The following is a 7,715-nucleotide window of genomic DNA, read 5'->3' as shown; positions in this document are numbered from 1 at the left end:
TCATCTACTCAGTTTTTCCCATGGTATTATTATTATTATTATTATTATTATTATTATTATTATTATTATTATTATTATAAAGTGAGTAATACGATGGAAATTAAGTACACAGTACTATTTTACATCACTGGGACTTTCGGTTTTCATTATTATTATCGTTATTATTTAAGGAAATGTAGTATTTACTCAACTACCCCAACCCACTTCAATTATTTACTTTTGTTTCAGATATCAAAGTGAAACAAAGGACCCTTCTGTACATTTCCCATCCAATTGATGCTGTTGCAAGACTCATGCAAACAGTTACCCCTTTTCCTCAGTATTTCATAAAGTGCGTAGTTTGTTATTCTGATAAATTATTCATTAATTTGTTCCACTCTTTTCGTTTAATATCTCCTTATTTGTGTGAAGAGTCAGTCATATTTATTGCGTATGTTTTATTCCACTTTCTGATTTTGCTCGTATTAATTGCGAAATATTTTGTTTACTTTTACCCCTGCTTTATTTACTTCCTGCTCTTGCGATTTTCTGTTTATTTCATTAATGAATAATGAGCATTCCTGTTAATATATATATATATATATATATATATATATATATATATATATATATATATATATATATATGTATATATGTGATATATATATCTAATATATATATATATATATATATATATGTCGGTGTGTGGTATAGTACATGTATGTATATATATATGTATATGATATATATATATATATTAATGTGTGTGTGTATGTGTATATATAAATTTATACATATATATATATATATATATATATATTATAGATATATATAATATATATATATTATTATATATGTATATGCATATATATATCTATTATATGTATATATGCATATATATATAATCTATATATATATATATTATATATCCTATATCTATATATATATATATATTGTATATATAAATTATTACATATATATATATATATATATATATATATATATATATATATATATATTATATATATGTGTATATATAAATATTATACATATATATATATTAATATATATAATATATATATATATATATATATATAATGTTTTGTCGTGTGCGTTTGTGTGTATGGAGAGAGAGAGAAAGAGAAAGAGAGAAAGAGAAAGGGGAGGGCGATGTTTACACTGATATGGTTCCACGATATGTGGCCTTTCAGGTTGGCAATAATCGGTTAGAGTAAGGTTAAGGCTTCTTTCCCTTATTCCTGCATACTACTATGCATTTCTTGGCCGTGTCCAATTGATTTTCGCTGATAAAATCCTACCAAAACATCGGATATGGGTCACATTTTGGTAATAGGTATTTGAAGACACAGCCTAATTGGCAAAAAATATGCAATAATGTTTTATGTGAATAATAAAGGCACTTACCAGAGTAAATATAAGAAAATTGAAAGGGTAACTTAGCTAAATTTAGACGCACCCAGAGAGAGACTATGTAGACGTCATTACTGAAGTCCCTCCCACTCATTGATACTCTACTGTAGTATGACGTAGTTACTAGACACTCCAGTCGTATAGCCACTTTATGAATGAAGACACAAACAGCTACCCTATACACTTCTCTCTCTCTCTCTCTCTCTCTCTCTCTCTCTCTCTCTCTCTCTCTCTCTCTCTCTCTCTATATATATATATATATATATATATATATATATATATATATATATATATATATATATAATTTCCTTTAAGTATAACTACATTGTAGTGCAATATATTACTCATAATTCATAGTCTAAGCACTTGGGCTATAACATAAATTTTATAATCCATTAATCCAATTATTCTGCTGAACTGCATTAAAACTGAAATGTGAAATAAACTTATACAAAGATTAAGATATAAAACTATGTAAAAGCATATGTTGTTTGTTTAAGATTAAGACAGAACTTGTTCGAATCTGAGTCTTGCTCATTGAGCAGACCATAAGTAAAGAAGTTTCGTTGCAAATACAGAAATCAATATTTCTACATGAGTAAAGAAAAAAAAAAAGAAAATAGAGAACACACAACCAAAATAATTTTTATTCATTTTCATCATCGTCATCATCCAGGTATAGGTCTTCTATATCCTCGTCATCGTTGTCTAAGTTTATAATGATAGGTCCAACAGGCTTTTGAATGTTGTCCATTGACCAATACCCATCCTCAAAGGCTCGAGATCGTTTCACTGCAGACCCCCAAGCACTTTCAGTGGCCAAAAGCTTGGCTTCCTCCAGTCTTGCCTGCAAGTCTGCCCGGGTGAATCGCTGTAAAGATGAACGCACATGGCGTTTCATACACGCCCATACTTGCTCAATGGCATTGAGCTCTGGGTGGGCAGGTGGCAGACGCACCACCTCGTGGCCCCACTCTCGAATTATGTTGTCCACGATGTACTGTGGTTTTGTCCTGTTCTATTGACATATGAGCAACAGCTCAGGTCTTGAGGCACCGTCTGGGGCAGGGATTCGGCGACTCGGAAGCCAGGTAATAAGGTCTGCTTTCTTGGTGGCCGTGGTAGGACACCGATACTCGTCTAAAGCTGGCTGTGATAAGGTGCGTTGTCGAGCACCAACACTGATGGTTCAGGCAGCAATGGTAGAAGCTGCGTTGATAACCAGCGTATGAACAGCTCGCCTGTCATATCCCCGTGGTAATCGCCACTTGTACTCTTTGCAGGATAACAAAGGAAAGAGCCTTCAATAAATCCATTTGCTGTGCCAGTTGCTACCACCACGAAGAGCTCTCCCTCGCCAGGTGGTACCTTTCGGCTATGCGTGGCACTGGTAGTAGGTTGTGCGGTGTCCACCCACTCTCTGTTGTGGCTCATTCTGGTGGTGAACCACGTCTCATCGACATATACTATCTCCCTTCCATCTTCTCAATGGCGCTTCAGAGCCCGGAAAGCCCGATCCGTCGGCAAACCACATCAATGGACTCTTTTGCAAGATACATCTTTCGTTGAGACGTCTTATATCTGAACCCCATATCTTGCAGGAGCCGCCACACCGCTATCTCTGAGGTTGTTTCAGGGATTATGGCGGCTGTCTTCAAATCTGTCATCAGGGTTCTAACAGTAAATACTTGCTTTGCAGCAAATATCTCGTGAACAAACCGACGAATGGCACCCACTGTAAAATTATGAAAGACTTGTGGTATATGAAACACTTCGCCAGCAGACTCATGTGAGATCACTGATCTGTTACGGTGAACAATCTTCCTCACAGAAAGCGACGTGATACCCATGAAATTTGCCACACGGTCGTAGGGCCTGTGTGGACAAAGACCAGTATTTAGCCAGTGAATAAAAATGCATTATATGTTATACTTTGTTTTCTCTATGCACACGTTCATGCAAAGAAATTGATAATATTATAAGTCATAATAATCACATTAATATTCGTCACAGTTATTATCAGTAGTTGTTATTAATATAATCATCATTATTGTTATTATTCATACTTCGACATCAAGGAAGAGTATGAGTAGAATATTTAGAGATATATAAATGCTTTACATATATGAACTTAGACATATATAGTACATACATGCACATACACATAATTTATAAATGAAGCTTTATATATACATGTGTGTGTGTGTGTAAGTACACAATATATATATATATATATATATATATATATATATATATATATATATATATATATATATATATATATATATATATATATATATAAGGAGATCAGTAGAATAGGTAAATTGTTAAATATGGTTGATGAAGCTAGTCAGTGAGATAGTTTGCAGTCAAGAAAAAATCTGTCATCTCTTATTCTTATTGTGAAAATTTAGAAATACATTAATATAAACAAAATATTTTTAGATCTCATTTTTTTCCAAACTCGTCATTCAAGTATGACCCCTATGAAATTTAATTTAGGCTTCCTGTCTGAATCATTTGGTGTTTGTGCATGATCTGTTATCCACTTACCTGTTAATATTAATAATATGACGCATGCGGTTCTTTTCTTTATTGCATACTGCAAAAACACGCAACACGAAAGCAGTCTTGCAGCTAAGAGGACAATTTGCCAGGCCTGCCATAAGTGAAGCACCAGACAGCAGTCACGTAGAACAGATTGGCTTTGACGTATGAATGCTCTGCTGTCCTCCTCCTGTTATCGGCGTGTTTACTATTGTGAATGGAAAGTTTACTGGGTATTACGTCTGATGTCATAGTTCACGTCACAACTAGCCTCTCTCTGGGTGCGTCTAAATTTAGCTAAGTTACCCTTTCAATTTCTTATATTTACTCTGGTAAGGGCCTTTATTATTCACATTAGACATTACTGCATATTTTTGCCAATTAGGCTGTGGCTTCAAATACCTATTTCCAAAATGTGACCCATATCCGATGTTTTGGTAGGATTTTATCAACGGAAATCAATTGGACACGGCCCTGAAATGCATAGTACGTCACTTCAAAGATGACTAACTAACAGGTCGACAATTAGTTGATTTCGTCGCCCGAGCCCATAATTGCCTTAACGTCACTTGTATGAATATCTGAAGTTCCTCCTTGGATTTCGTATCCACTATACTGTATCTTATTCGTGCATTTATGTTTTAAAGCGCTTTTTAGTTTATAGTACTGAATTTTACAATTATGTCATGGCTCTAAATTTAGGACAATAGTTTATAAGATGAATTTAGCCGTCAGTTCATAGAAATGAAGCTAAGAATTTCATTAGTTTATAGAATTCAACTTCCCTCTTAGTTCTTTGATATACCTAGCTCTATAGTAGTTGGTTTTAAGAATTAATAATAATAATAATAATAAAATAATAATAATAATAATAATAATAATATAATAATAATAATAATAGGCACGATCCCAAGATCCCTGAAAAGGAATCTGGAAAAACTAGAGGCTGAAGTAGGTCCATGACTCATGTGGAAGGGTGTGGTCCTAGAAACAGGGCACATAGTAAGAAAAGTGATGGACTCCTAAGGAGGCAGGATGCAACCCGGAACCCCGCACTGTGAATACCACCCAGTCGAAGTGGAGGACTGTGATAGAACCCCACCCCCCAAAAAAAAAATTAGTAATAATTTTTATTATCAGCTCAAGGCATAAACGTGGAATATACAAAGAATCGAACATAACATACAGTCTAGGTACATAAGATAATATGATAAAGAGAATTAATCGGCAATTTTGCGTTGAACTCTGCGATAAAGACATATGAATGAATTAGCAGTTCATACACTTCTTACTGCATTTCTCCCGTTGCCCTGAGAAAGGCTTAACGTGCAGGGAACAGAGCGGAGCGTATCCCAAGGTTTTTGAAGCTATATGGCCCTCATCGTTACAGAAGTTGCTCGGAATTTCTCTCTTACAAAACTTTTATATTGCACAGCCATTGTGCAGGTCCCATGGGTGGTCCCTTTCACCCTCTCAATTTACTCACGGAAATAAAGGAGAGTGTTGTAGACCATTTCTGAACGGTCGGAGGTCACGGTGGTGGAGAGGAGTGCTTTCCTCCCTTCATTTTTTCTTCGTGTGTGTGTGCGCGTGCGTGTGCTCGGACTTAGCAGCAAATTCACGAATTTATTAGTGTTATTTTAGGGTAGGAGTTCCCAACCTGGTGCTCGCGAGGGCCTTTGTGCTCTCTGATGGCCTGGCAGTGGTTTTTCGAAGTTGTTAAAATCGCGCTCGGGAACACCAACTCTTCGTAGGCCTATTTTAGTTTTTTGCTATTGAACGATAAAACTGATTTAGTTGCATTTCCAGATATCAATATAGTCTGACTTAAGAGGTAAACATATTACTTGCGAATCATTGTGCGCCGCTAAAGCACTATAATAACTATGAGTTTTGTAAAAATATGCCTGACTAGTGAATGTCAGTAATTTTGAGTAATCCTCCAAGCAGTAAAAATTCATTTTTGAATCTTCAATGCAAGTCATTTAAGATTCTTATTACCTTTTGCTAAACGAAGACTGAGACTTTCACTTGCTAATTGGACTGCTTCTTGATTCCCGAACAACAAATTTATAGTGGTGCTCTCACAATTATCCAGAAAACAGTGGGTGCTTACCAGCTTAAAAAGGTTGGGAAGCTCTGTTTTAGGGGATATTCTTGATTTTTATTTCCACGCACTGAAACGGGGGATAACCTAGGAAGTAAAACGCAGTCCAAGAGTATTTGGGTTAATGCATATGTTGATATTAATGTTTCTTGAACATTTCTGGGTAGCCAACCCCTTACCTAATTCAAAGTCATTGGCTTTAGGAATTACTTTCAACTTGTTCGTGTGATGCTCCTTTCTGAAAACAAAACTTAACAGCTTTTCACTATCGATCTTTAGTTAACGTAGTCGATTTCAAACTTTTCCAGAAAGAAACGTTACAGACTGCTAAATTACCTCAGAACAAGTCTGTGTATTGTTCTGATCCTAAAGTTCTCATTTTCTTTGTTCTATTTAGTAAAGGTTTTTACAACGCCCAATTCCTGCCTACTGGGCGTCTGATTGATGGCCTCCCTCTCTTATAGCATTGAATCTAAAGTAGTTCGTTTGATTAATGCTACTGATTTTCGTTCGTCTTTCTGCGGTCTTTCTTTCAGCAACAAGTTCCGTATACCTCACTTCAGCAACAGGTTACGTACACCTCACTTCAGCAACAAGTTCCGTACACCTCACTTCAGCAAAAAGTTCCGTACACCTCACTTCAGTAACATGTTCCTTAACCTCACTTCAGCAACAAGTTACGTACACCTCACTTCAGCAATAAGTTCCGTACACCTCACTTCAGCAGCAAGTTCCGTACAACTCACTTTTTACCCATATATTAGGGCTGTTGCCTTATATAATAAGGCGCCCTATGAGGTAATGTTAGACTTGCGATAATCTTACGCTAAGTCGGTTGGTTATGCACTTCCATACTCATTGGAGTGTCTTGGGCTTTCATGATAACGAACGAAGTAAGTATCTTCTTTCTGATGCGAGGTTCTAGTAGAAAACACAAAGTATAAAAATACATATATTCTTCTGAGGTTACATGATGAATATCAGACAGGGTTGTACAGGTCTGCCAATGACGATGGCTTGATCGCTTCTGCCAATGATGATGGCTAATTCTGCTCTGTTCTCACTACCATCTCGGTTACAAGTCATAAAGGAAGCAGACAGTAGCTCGAACATATGAACATACATACAAATGAGACACATAACTAATCACGTAGGCCGTTTGAATTATAGGTCGCGGTAGTTGTCTCAAGCAGGGAGCTTGGACTAATGTTTCAAAACAAATGAATGACCACGGATGACGGCACGTCACCTTAGCCCACTTTATTGTATATGTCATCTTAGCGTCTTTGGTCTGATCACATTCCTGCAAGCAATCTGGTTGACCTCTTTAGTTTTAGTTTTTTATATATATGGAGTAACATTCCATATTTTTATTATGTAATCACTTACACATACACTATGTAGGTCACTGCTTCGTCAAGCTCAGGGGGAGAGTTGTTCCTCCTACCTAGCACCCGTAGAGTGGTAGTGCCGTCAGTGCACCTCATGCGGCGCAATGCAGGCACTACTTAAGATTCTGTGCAGCGACCCACCGCCCCACAGATGCGAATGCATTCATTCCTTTCTACTGTACCTCCGTTCTTATTCTCTTTCTTCCATCTTATTGCCCACACTCTCCTAGCAATTGACTCATAGTGCAACTGTTTTGAGG

At 36.3% G+C, this 7,715-nt stretch overlaps 1 pseudogene; it reads right to left on the bottom strand.

Moving 5' to 3' along the window:
* Positions 1 to 2,327: 2,327 nt before the first annotated feature.
* Positions 2,328 to 4,423, bottom strand: LOC135203764 (uncharacterized; annotated as a pseudogene).
* Positions 4,424 to 7,715: the final 3,292 nt, after the last annotated feature.

Source organism: Macrobrachium nipponense, chromosome 24 (assembly GCF_015104395.2).
Source record: "Macrobrachium nipponense isolate FS-2020 chromosome 24, ASM1510439v2, whole genome shotgun sequence".
Classification (NCBI taxonomy): domain Eukaryota; kingdom Metazoa; phylum Arthropoda; class Malacostraca; order Decapoda; family Palaemonidae; genus Macrobrachium; species Macrobrachium nipponense.
Note: the sequence above shows the minus strand (reverse complement) of the source record. Positions and strands in the feature narration are given on the sequence as shown.